The sequence below is a fragment of the Oreochromis niloticus genome, linkage group LG3 (genome assembly GCF_001858045.2).
Source record: "Oreochromis niloticus isolate F11D_XX linkage group LG3, O_niloticus_UMD_NMBU, whole genome shotgun sequence".
NCBI classification, from domain to species: domain Eukaryota; kingdom Metazoa; phylum Chordata; class Actinopteri; order Cichliformes; family Cichlidae; genus Oreochromis; species Oreochromis niloticus.
Window position 1 is genome coordinate 53549430 of NC_031967.2, and position 12936 is coordinate 53562365.

Sequence of the window (12936 nt, forward strand, 5' to 3'; positions counted from 1 at the left end):
CTCTAAAGCAAGAATGCAAATGTGCAAACTTCAAATATCTTTTTGATTCATTAGGACATTAAGACATGGACAGCATTTACAAATTTGGATATGTCTGAGCTTGACCTGACCCGGTGAGAAACCCCCTCTCAGTGAAACATGAGAGAATTCATAGATGATTTCTAACTTCTTTTTATTTTTCTTTAATTCAGTCTTTTACTTGTTCCTGAGTAAATCCTTTTGGCTGAGACTGAATTTAAGCTTCATAACTGGACTGTTTTATTTAACTGTGATGTCTCACTGCTGTCAGTAAGAAAGACTCTTTCACCCACCGTTATTCTCGATGTTAAATTATAATATACGTATTGTAACAATTTATTCTAAACTGAAGTGCGTTTTCACTTGGAGCAGACATATCTGGATATTCATCCTGATGACTGCTGCAGAAACGATCAGATTTTTGGGGGGTTAGTTTTGGTTGTTTATTCAGCTCTGTTCTAAACACCAGCTGACCATTGAAAGTCTTGGGTTTCTGCTAAAATAGAAATAAAATTCTAACATCTGATCTGTCATTTTTGTTCAATGACCAGCGTCAGCTGTGCCAACACGTATAATGTTTTATTAAGAGAGATGACATTTTAGTCATGCAGTGATAGTTGGTGCTTAACTGTGTGAAACATATCAGACGTTCTGTCACCGTCTGGCTGGGGCAGACTGTATGTGTTGCAAAAGAGGACTCAAACGCAGACCAAAAACTGAACGTGACGTGGATTTAACAAAAAAACAAGCCGTTTATTGTGGCTAGCAAAAAGGTACAAACAAAAGAGCATTGGTGAAACAAACAATAACCTAAACTGGGTGAACTAAAACTAAACATGAAAAACCTTAAACATGGTGAACTGACATGGATACCTGAAGTTGAGATGTGGATGAGCAGACGACCTGACAAGGAATGACAGAAAGCACACGGACTAAATACACACAGGAGGATAATGAGGGAAGTGGGAACACATGGAGAAACAGCTGACACACATGAACATAACGACCTCAGTGGAAGAGTAAAACTAAACACTATGGACACAGGAACACAAGATCTCTTCAAAATAAAACAGGAAACATGAGACAGAGACCTCACAACATGAACTTGACAACATAAGACTCACAGGCATGAAACACATGAAGGGCAAGGGAGACTTCACAGGGGATGGAAGACACAAGGGGAATCTAATAACAAATGAACATAGGAAACCTAGTAAGCTTAAACATACACTATAAACATCAAAAGAACTAAAACTCAAAACACTGGGTCATAAGACCCAGGATCGTGACACATTATGAAATGAATCAAATCAATCAATGGTTGTTGACAGACAACTTATAATGGACATGAAAAGTAAAGGCAGGTGGGTTTTCTTTAGATCTAAAAACAAGGTTAATAGTAGCCAGCATCTCTTGATTTATAATAGTTTAGTGCATACAGCACATGAATGCACACATGTAGGCATGTATAGTTCTGCTCTCTTTAGAAGTGAAACCCAAAGTTCTTAAAAATCCTCTCTTCTTAAATAATCTTTTTTCTCCTTAAATAAATCTCATTATTTTGTGTAATATAGTGTAGTGTATATGTGTGTGTCCAGAGTTCAGCTGAGACAGTGTCCTTCGCCCTGCCAGGCTAAGTAAACAGTCTTCCAGCCAACCCAGGTGGCCTTGCATAGAATGGGAAGAACAGTCTAAGCACAGTCTGTTATCAGGGTGTTGTTGTTCAGCTCCAGCCTTGAGACCACAGCTGACTCTGGAGTGATAGCCGAATGAAGTGATGCTGATTTTTACTTTAGTGTGAACAACTCATATGAATTTCAAGCTGTTCTAACAGTCCAACACTGGTCTCTCAATCTCCCGTTGGAGAGCCATGAGCTTCTCCATGATGTTATCAAACTTACGCTCCGTGATGTTGTCATTCTTGTGCTCAAAGAGCAGATTCTGAGAACTCACGACCGCAGTGAGCTTCTTCAAGATGTGATCCAATTTGCGCTCAGAGGTGTTATTCTGAGTATTCATGGCAGTTGCAAGGCTCTCTATGATCTTATCTGTGTTGCACTCAATGAGCCCATTTTGAGAACTCACGCCTCGTCCCATCGTTTCAATCCCAGCGGGCAGCCTTGTGGGAGTTTGAACAGCCGGTTCCACTTTCTTAATTCTTCGATAAGCCAGAGCCAAGCCAGCTCCGATCAGCAAGAATTAAGGATTTTTATGACAAGATTAAAAGACACGTCCATCACAGTTAAGCAACATCTCAGTTTGATTAAATTAAAGTTTTGAAACTACACAGGGTTTATTTTCTCCTCTAATAGTAGTCATATTGAACATGTCAGTGATGGAAACAAGAATATAAAGCAAAATAGTAAACGTGTGTCTAACTCTTCCTGTAAACCTTAAATCATCTTTTAGTATGTTTGGTGTTACAAACTTGAAGAAGCACAGAAAAGATCATCAGACATTAATCAGTTTTTAGCCTTCCTTCATTCATATTGAAATGTTGAAATCTTTCCTGCCAGACCGAAGTGCAGCATTTGATACTGTTACCCATAACATTTTATTACTGCTATTATTAAATGGAGAGTCCTGTTCACACACACTGAGGTTAATTATGAAGCTCCACGGGCTTCTGTGCAAAGACCAGTTCTGTTTACATTATACGTGCTTTAGAAGGCATAGCATACATTTTCACTGCTATGCAGGTGATACCCACTTTTATTGGTTAAACTGTTGGGATGTTTTAGATACACAATGAGCTTTAATCTTCTGCTTCTAAGTTCAGATAAAACTGAGCTTATTGTAACGGGACATAAAAACCTTAGAAACACTGTGTCTAACAACATCCTTACTCTGGACGTCATTGTCTTGAGTCGTCTGTTGTAGTGATTTGGCACATTATAAATAAAATTGAAGCACACAATCCCGTCGCACAACATCAACATTTATTTACAAAACTAAAAATGCTTTTTTACATAAAAGAATTGTAACTTTACAATTCATCAACGATTATTTGGGTACATAGGGTAAGTCCTCATCCTTAACCCATAGTTAAGGATGAGGACTTCAAAGCATTGATGGTTCTTTGAGGCACCTTTAAAGGTTCTTCAATGAACCACTGAAAGAAATGGTCCTTCAAAGAACCATTGTTTGAAAGGTTCTTTGTGGCACCAAAAAAGGTTCTTCTATGGCACCAGTCTAAAGAACCACTTTTGGTTCCAGTTTGCACCTTTATTTTGTGTGGGGTCATTAAACATTTTTATTGGGGTCATAAATCACTCATAAGGGTCTATTATCCCTCTCTACCACAGACAGTCTGAATTCACCACATTAATGCAGACTAACTTGTTTATCCTGCACAAAACTACACAAAGTGAGTCTACTCAGGGTCACAAAATGAAAATGCATAATTTATCAAATAACATCATATACATATCCAATATGTGAGTAAAATGATGACATCACATATGTTTGAAATGTGCAGTTTATCAAGTGTTACTGACAACCCTTCCCTTTGAATCTAACCTCTCTTCCTTCTTTTCAGTCTTTCTTATCTTTCTGAAGTACCACAAACACAACAGCACTCCTTCACTCCACTTAAACCCCCGAGTGTAGATGCTACAGATTTTACCGCTGAACCTAACGTAACGAGTCTGTGAAGGTTCTCAGTCATGCAGGTCATCGTAATAAGGAGCTTGGAAAGAAAAGCATCTGGACTTCTTTAAGTAACAAAAACTGGTTCACCCAAAAGACAAAAAACACAAACTTAACAATATGGTGTATGCTGTAAGGTGTAGCGAGGAATGCCCAGACCTCTACATTGGAGAGACCAAACAGCCACTTCACAAGCGCATGGCACAACATAGAAGAGCCACCTCCACAGGACAAGACTCAGCAGTTCATCTACATCTAAAGGATAAAGGTCACTCTTTCGAGGATGCCAACATTCACATTTTGGACAGAGAGGACAGATGGTTTGAAAGAGGAGTGAAAGAGGCCATCTATGTCCACTGTGAGCGACCATCTTTGTACAGAGGCGGTGGTTTACGACACCAACTGTCTGCCATCTATAATCCACCATTTGACCCTTGGAACTGAAGAAGCTTCGCTGATGAGAGGTAAAACGTCTTAAAGCAACTTAAAGAAGTCCAGATGCTTTTCTTTCCAAGCTCCTTAGACTAAAGTAACAAGCCTATTTTGAAAATGTAGAAAGTAAAGATATTTGTTTAAAATGTAGGGAGTAAAAGTACAGATATCTGAAAATTCTACTTAAGTACAGTAACAAAGTGATTTTTCTGCTGCCCTCAGGTGAATGTATGGCTATTCACCCTATGCAGCGAGCTTAACATAAGAGGAGATGGTTCCAGGAACGACAGGACACATCGCTTTGTCTTTGTGTCTTTAACTGAAGACCGTTTTTTCCTCTTTTAATTTGTAAAACTGTGAACATACAGTAAAATAATACGTAAGCATCAGTATTGATATATTTGTAACCAAAAACAAGTTAGCAACATAGCTTTTCTTATGCTTTACATTCACCATAAACATCTTTCCTTATACGTTCAAATAAGCTTTTCAGTAACATGAAAGTAACAATCTTACATCATCTTACAGAAAATAAAGCTAGACATTGCTTACTTACAGATTATGGCTCAACAAACTCCCCAACCCACTGCCTGCGTGAACTTTGCCTGCTGCTTACAACACATCACCAAAGGGGGCAGTGTAGCGCACAACAACAGCTTGAAGGGGTAATACTGCCCACTATTGGGAAACCTGAGAAATGCGCCAGCCAAAGAAACCCAACAAAGCAACAACCGAGGGGCAGAATAACTTTACTTATTCCCATCTCTGCATATAACAATCTGTAATCTTCTTAATTAGCAGGTTAAGAGATAACTGGTGTGCATATCAAGCTTGGGTATAAAGGGAGCATCCACCAAAGGTTCAGTCTTTGCAAGCAGAGACGGGTGTGGCTCACCACTGTGTATGGGACTTAAAACGATAACAAAGAATTTAGGTGTGCGATTATCAGGGAGACAGGAGAACTCACTATGCATGAAGCCCAAGAGAGGAAACCGCTGTTGAATATGTGTGACCTTTGAGCCCTCAGAAGGTACTATGCCCCCCACCTGACCAGCCTGTTACCTAAGAAAGGTGCAAAAACAAACCTTTGTGATAAATGGGCATGCATCAGTGTCCATGGCATGGGAGATTTGTGAAGGCACCACAGGCTTACACGGGAACTTTGGAGCGACATATGCTCCCATCAACACATTGTCTTTTCCTAGCAACTCCATGTGTATTTCAACAGGATAATGTCAGGCCTCATTATGCACAAATGGACTACTTGCACTAAGGCATGTGACGTATTTCCGTTTCCAAATACTACCGCTTGGGCGTTTCCGGTATGTTTGTTTATCTATCGGTAGCTATGCTAATGTCACTTCAGAATGAGTATAAAAAGGAAAGTATTTAAAACAGAACATTTTCAAAAACAGGAGAAGAAATACTCCGAGCATTGCTGTGTCCCACTTTGTTCGGCTTCAGCCAAATTTAACGGCATATTAAGTTTTCATGGCTTTCCGACCTATTCCGACTTGAGAAGACAATGGCTGGTAAACATATGCCGGGATCATTTCACGATTGCCTCTCACACCAGGGTCTGCAGCAGACACTTTGCCAGTGATCAACTCATAGAGCCAACAACCCTTGGTGGTCGAAGGCGGCTTATTAAAGGTGCTGTACCAACACTTTTTGAGTGGAATGGCTATAAAGTTGAACCACCGCGGCGTAGTGTTTGGGAGAGAACGGAGCGACGCCCTGAACTAGTTCCTCCTGACGATCAAGAAGAGCACAGTCTTACAAGAGATCATGACTACTGCTCAGTCCCTGAGCCGTCTGCATTGGACATTTCTGCATCCGCTGCAGAAGACCTGTCCAAAGACGTGGAGACTCTGAGGAAGGAAATGCAGGAGTTACGTGTCCAGCGAGAATTTGGGTTACAGCGTTTTGCTTGCTCCGACACTGACATCCGATTCTACGCCAGGTACACCTAAGCTCTATTCAAGCTAACTGTTTAAAATATACCTAACTATAGTTTCGGACGACATAAAACACCGTTTAAAAAAACATGTAATGTAGAGAATTGACATCAAATGAAGGACATAGCGGAGTAACGTAGTGTTTGCATTTGACGTTAGTTAACGTTTCTTTGTCGGTTAATTTACGTTTTCTTACCTTCGTATTTTTGTATATATGATGCAGCATATAACTTAAATCCTTTATCTAATTTGCTGGCAGGGGTAGTCGTCACTCTGCAAATCCGATGAACATCAATGATGTTCAATTTTGGGAGCTCTTGTAGGCAGCGACTGTAGAAAGTCGCCATGGTTTAACCATACCGGAAGCACTGGGGCAGGACTACATAGAACGCGGAAGGGATTGTGCAAGTAGTCCATTACAACAGGCTGGCTTCACAGACACAAAGTCTGTGTCCCTGACTGGCCTGCCTGCAGTCCAGATCTGTCTCCCATTGAAAATGTTTTGCACATCGTGAAGAGGAAAATCAGACAATGGTGACCACACACTGATGCACAGCTCTAGTCTTACTTACAGCAGGAATAGACAAAAATTCCAATCGTAAAATTGCAACACTTTCTTCAGTTTCAAAAAGATTAAAATGTGTAATTAAAAGAAAAGGGGATGTGACCCAATGCTAAACTTGCATGTCCCAACATTTTTGGAATGTGTTGCATTTGCGCCATCTCTAAAATGAGAAATGTCTCTGAGCGATGCTGAAAAACCCCAACAAACTGGCAGCAGGCCGTGGGCATACAAGAATACCCATGCTTGCCCACTGCCTCTCACTGAGTGCAGCAACCAGACTGAAACAGTCCAGTTCCTCTCTAGGAGACTGGTTCCAGAGCCCAAGCCATGCTTAGAGGTGGACACCTCATGCAACAGGTCAGGCTCCTTCCCCATCAGAGAGGTAACATTCCATCTCAATAGCCGGAGATGAATAAGATGAAGGTGAATAAAGCTCTGATTCTTACATCACCCAACTGCGGCAAACAGTGGTGGTCCTAGCCTGTTTGGCGCCCTGGGCGAACACTCCCTATGGTCTCCCCCCCCCCAACCACACACACACACACATAAAACATATTAAGGATTGTACATTAACATAAAACTGTTGTCGGAGTTTCGCCAGAGAAACAAACACACACACGAAGAGAGAGAGAGAGAGAGAGAGAAAGAGAGTATGCATTGTATGCAAACGGCTACCAAACAACCATCATAATACATCATACAATGAGAACAGGACAAATCAACAATTGACTAATTAATATTAAAATCTGTAACATAATGTATTGTTTGGAGTTTAGTCTGTTACTGGAGCCTCAAATGGGTGATAGAAAACCGATCGGTGCCTATGCCAATATGCTTATGCATATCTTATGCTTATCTCAATATGCGCTGGCTGACGTCGGGTCAGCATGAGTACGAGCAATTTTTCTTTTTTTTGCCGATGCCCGTGATGCCTTCCCCCCCCCCACCACGATGCCGCCCTTGGCAACCGCCCGTATCAAAAACCACTACTGGTGCCAAAGCAGGAAACAGGAAGTTCTTCTTCTTCAGTAAAGAGAGACGCACAGACAATCAGACTGAGCTCAGACCAAACTAGCAGCTTCCTCTGAGTGAGTCCAGCTACAGGAGAGAAAAGTGGAAAACTCCAACACTGCTGCTCCAAGCTGCTGACGCTCCACACACTGAATGTGAGTTTGAAATTAAAACACAACACAAAGGAAGTTTTAGTAAAGGTAGTAAAGGGGGGAGGGGTGCCAGGTCTCATTGTATTTCCTGTCTGCTGTTTTCAGTTTCACTCACAGACTCAATGGCTTCCAGATCAGAGGAAGATCTCTGCTTTCAGGTAAGTCACGAGGTCTTCAGTATTCACTGTTATAGTCCTGGGTCAGTGACCCAGTGTTTTGAGTTTTTGTATCATTATTGAACTTTGATTTTGTCATTGTTAATTTTTTTTAGTCTTTTGGTTTCTGTTTCTGTGTTCCATTGTTGCTGGTCATTCTGTGTTTTATCTCCATGTCTCCCTGCATTTCTGTTCTTGGTTTCAGGTTTGTTTTGTTAGATTTTTCCAGTTGAAGCTTTATCCTGGCCTTGCTGTTTCTGTTTGTTTCTACCCATCTTACAAAATAAAGCTCACTCGCATCAAAAGTTGCATCCTATTCTCCTACTCCACACGTCTGCCACGCCATGTAACATTTCCATTGTTCTTTCATGTAGCTACAAATTCTGTAAAGACTGTATTGAAGAGATGGTGGTGTCAGAGAAATGAGTACACATGTGAGACACTTGGCTTACAAGAACTGCTCACAAGTTAATATTAAAGATAACTTGAGAAAATGAAAATTGCAGTTTTTAAATGAATATGTTTTGTAACCTGGATTTAAAAAATCCATGTAAACTGATTAAAAACATGTTTATATTCTTTAAAATAAGTTATCTATCTTTTGTTGTTCAATTGCTGGTGAAAACTAAACTGTACTTTCCTAAGAGGAGATGGTCTGTGAAGGTGGCACAGAGTCAGGGGATTGGTGTGTGGATGATATAGGGCAGTTGGAGAAGTTAGCTTGTTTACATAAATTTCCAGCAAGTGAGTCTATACTTTTCATAAAGATAAGTCACAGTTTGTGTCGGTAAGCTAGTGGCAAGACACGGTTACGTTTCAGCGTAAGGCTGCTGGACTGTTCATTTTGTTTCCTGCCGCTGGCGGAAATATTCAGTCTTTAAGTGATGACATGATGAATCCTGCTTCCAAGCCCAAAGTACTCTGTGTTTAATAAGACTGTTGTGTTTTTAACATGGTTTAATGTTTTGTATCTTGTTCTATTTAATCTCAACAAGCTCCTAAAAACAGTCAGTGATCACTGTCAGCCTCTTTGTTTTTATTACTGCTAATCATTTTAAAGCTCAGTTTTTAAAACCTTATGATTTAACTAATGCTCAGCCAGTGCATCAGTATATTTATGACTAACCTTATATAGTGGGTGAATTATCTCAGTGACTAAAGTTTGATCTGTTTACAGCATCCTGCCATGCGATTGTATTAAGCGATTGCATTCATTAGCGTTCATCCTCCAGCTTTACTGTTTATATTATGCTAACATAACTGTGTCGCTAGCGGTCACATAGCACATTATTGTATACCAGCTAGCCAAACTTCAGAAACCCTAAAAACGTCATTGCTGTTTACTTTCCTGTCTTCATTTATGTCAGAAATGATAACAGAGCTGTACGTATTAATTTGTTTCAGAAATCCCTCAGTCACAACCTGGTATATTATATTTGGATGGAAGCTAGCAAGCTAACTCTCTGCTAAGTTCTAACTTCGTTAAATTTAATAAATTCTTTCATGGATGCCTGGATGTTAAACTTAATTGTTACACCTGATAGAGCAGCAACACTGATCATTTTATTAAAGCTGAAAGAACAGTTTTTCAGCTCTCAGTAAGGGTGCAGTGATCATTTGACTTTGGGACCTGCAGTGGAGTTTGGGCCCAGACATGGTTAATGACCTCAGACTTACAGACCGGGTTGAATTAAAGTGAGGCTAACCCAGCCGTTCACTTGGAATACTATGGCATGTAGACTGCCGTTTCCCTAATTTTGTGGAACTTAAAGCTGCAGAGGATCATTACCGGATGGCATAACGACAGACAGACTCTAGATAGTCACTCTGGTCCTTTCTCAATTCTTAAGTACACGAGTCCTGTTGGAACACCAGCGTACTTGATGATGTCACAGGTCAAGAGTTTTTACTGCCGTCCCCTCTTAATTTAAGCGTGATTAATATGTTATCAAGCTTAATTTTAATCTCAGCCAAACCGATTTACTCAGGAACAAATGAAACACTGAAATAAACCAAACATTAAGATTTAGAAGTGATCTAAGTGACTTGTATATCATGTTTAACCTCAGTAGCAAAATCTCTCCATTACTAAATAGCAGTGTACATGTACAGGTGACATGTTAGAACGTTTTTATTTTTATTTTAGTGGACACAAAAATACCAACAGACAGCTGCTGGGGTTTGGAAGAGAACTGAACAAATATTTAAAATATAATCTGATCTCTACTTATTAACATGCTGTTTTTGTTTACACAGCTACATTCTCACCTGAAAATAACTTAAAAGTTTATTTTGTAACCCAGAAAGAGTAATATTTAAAAGTTTTTAATTGAGCTCCTCCGCCCTTGCCGCTTTTGAGTTTTGGAAGAAATACATTCTGGGTTTGCACTAAGTACCGTAGCAATTTCCTAATGTTGTAAACCTGCTCAACATTTGGCAATAAAACCCCTTCTGATTCTGATTCTGGGGTTATTTAGCTGTACCAAGTCCACACAAGTCACCATCAATGCATGCTCGATAAAATGGGCAGAGCCAGAACACATCCGGTGAGTTTGCGTTCTTGGCTTGATGCGTACTTTGAATTGGAGACAACTTGTTGCCTGGAGTAATCTGGTGGGAGTTGGACATTTTACAAGGTACTGAGTTCATTTATTTCTTTGCTTTTTGAGTGAAGAACTTAGGGTTTGGAGATCTCAATGCATTGCTACATTCTAGGACATCAAACAGGCCTGCAACATAGGGTGTATTTGCGCCGGCTTTAGGTTTAGTTTTGGAGCAGTAATTATTTCTATAAGTGGCGGTTTAGGACTTCTGGAGAGGTCTTTACAACAATCACTCTAATAGAATATTATGTTCAACAGTATCGAGCGCTGGACTGAGGTCTAGCAGGACAAGCACAGAGATGAGTCCATTGTCAGAGGCCAGAAGAAGATTATATATTATGAGTAATTTTTTCTCAAATCGTAAAAATCTCTTTTGTGAAGTTCAGGACGTCATTACCCTAACCCTAAACCTCCTTGGGGGGAAACTCCCACTGGGTTTAAATCTGGGACTCTCCACCATTTAACCCTAGAACTGAAGAAGGTTCTCGGATGAGAGCTAAAACGTCTTCAAGCAACCTAAAGAAGTCCTGACGCTTGTCTTTCTAAGCTCCTTAGACTGCTCAAAAGCATGTTAGCCAGTCGAGTTGAATGGTGCTGTTGTGAATGTTATTGTTAAGCCAAGTTTCCACAAAGATGAAGAGCCACAACACTTCCTCAGTGACCTCAAAGTGGAACGAAGTAAGTCTGTTGTCCAGTGAGCACATGTTGGACAATACAATGATTGGAATAGCGGATTTGTGTGTAATAGCCATTAGTCTACTCTGCACTTACCCCTCTTCTGTTTCCTCTTGCACCACCATGTTTCCACTGTGGGTGAGATCTAGTTGTGGGGGTCGCTGATGGTAGTCCAAGTGAACGATAGATAATCACAAATAAGACTTTTTGTTTGTTTTTTAGTTTTGCAGCTACGGTGGATAAGGCTGAGCATTTGGCTTTCAAATGAAATAAATTAAATATTAATTTTTGGTTGATTCCCCCAGGGCGCCAAACAGGCTAGGACCGCCACTGGCAATAGGTGTAGGCTGCTGGGGGATGATGCATTGAGTATTTCTTCTTTAGTCACCTTTCTCGAAGGTGTTTATACATTTCTCTGCACTGAATCATTTGTTCTTATTAATCTCTGGCGCTCTTTCACAGTTGCCTTTTATCCTGTCTTTCTCCCTTCACCCCAACCGGTCGTCACAGATGGCCGCCCTTCCCTGAGCCTCTTTTTGCTGGAGCTTACTTCCTGTTAAAAGGGAGTTTTCCCTTCCCACCGTTGCCAAAGCATTTGCTCATATGTGGTCATATGACTGTTGGCTATTTTTTTTCTATTGTTGTGTTGTAGGGTCTACATTGTAGTGTAAGGGACACCCTACAGTGTATATAAATAAAGCAATTCAGCGAAAAAAGAAAATAAGTGGAAAAAATGATGTACTCATATTACTATGTGTTCCTTGTTCTTACAGGAGAGAGATCAGAGAGCTTCAGAGGCTCTCTGCAGTCTGCACTCTGAGAAACTCAAACTCTTCTGTCTGGACCATCAGCAGCCAGCGTGTCTCGTCTGCTGTGCCTCAGAAAAACACACCAATCACAGATTCAGACCCATCGATGAAGCTGCACAACAACACAAGAAGGAACTTCAGGAAACTCTGGAGCCCTTAAAGAAGAAGTTAAAGGTTTGTGAAGAAGTTCAAGTGAAGTTTGATCAAACAGCAGAACACATTAAGGTCCAGGCCCGACACACAGAGAGGCAGATTAAGGAGCAGTTTAAGAAGCTTCACCAGTTTCTAGCAGAGGAAGAGGAGGACAGGCTGGCTGCACTGAGGGAGGAAGAGGAGCAGAAGAGTGGGATGATGAAGGAGAAGATGGAGGCTCTGAGCAGAGAGATAGCAGCTCTTTCAGACACTGTCAGAGCCACAGAGGAGGAGCTGAGAGCTGAAGACGTCTCATTCCTGCACAACTACAAGGCTGCAGTGGAAAGAGTCCAGCGCTGCCCCCTGCTGGATGATCCACAGCTGCCCTCAGGAGCTCTGATAGACCAGGCCAAACACCTGGGCAACCTGACCTTCAACATCTGGAACAACATGAAGTACATGGTCTCCTACACTCCTCTCATCCTGGACCCAAACACTGCTCATCCAGACCTCATCCTGTCTGAAGATCTGACCAGTGCAAGATATGGTGGAGAGAGGCAGCAGCTTCCTGATAATCCAGAGAGGATTGATTGGTTCTACTCTGTCCTGGGCTCTGAGGGCTTTAACTCAGGGACTCACAGCTGGGATGTTGATGTAGGAGACAATGCATATTGGGACCTTGGTGTGTTAGCAGAGTCTGTAGAGAGGAAGGGAGAGTTACGGTCTAAATTATGGAGAATAGAGTTACTTGAAGGTAAATATTCAGCACATTCACCAT

The 12936-nt window shown here is 41.0% G+C and overlaps 1 long non-coding RNA gene across 1 annotated transcript; it reads left to right on the forward strand.

Annotated features, from left to right (window-relative positions):
- Positions 1 to 7641: 7641 nt before the first annotated feature.
- On the forward strand, positions 7642 to 12222 carry LOC112846494 (uncharacterized). Its single transcript, XR_003219498.1, has 3 exons — positions 7642 to 7787; positions 7890 to 7942; positions 11991 to 12222. It is a non-coding gene; the product is annotated as an uncharacterized LOC112846494 (long non-coding RNA).
- Positions 12223 to 12936: the final 714 nt, after the last annotated feature.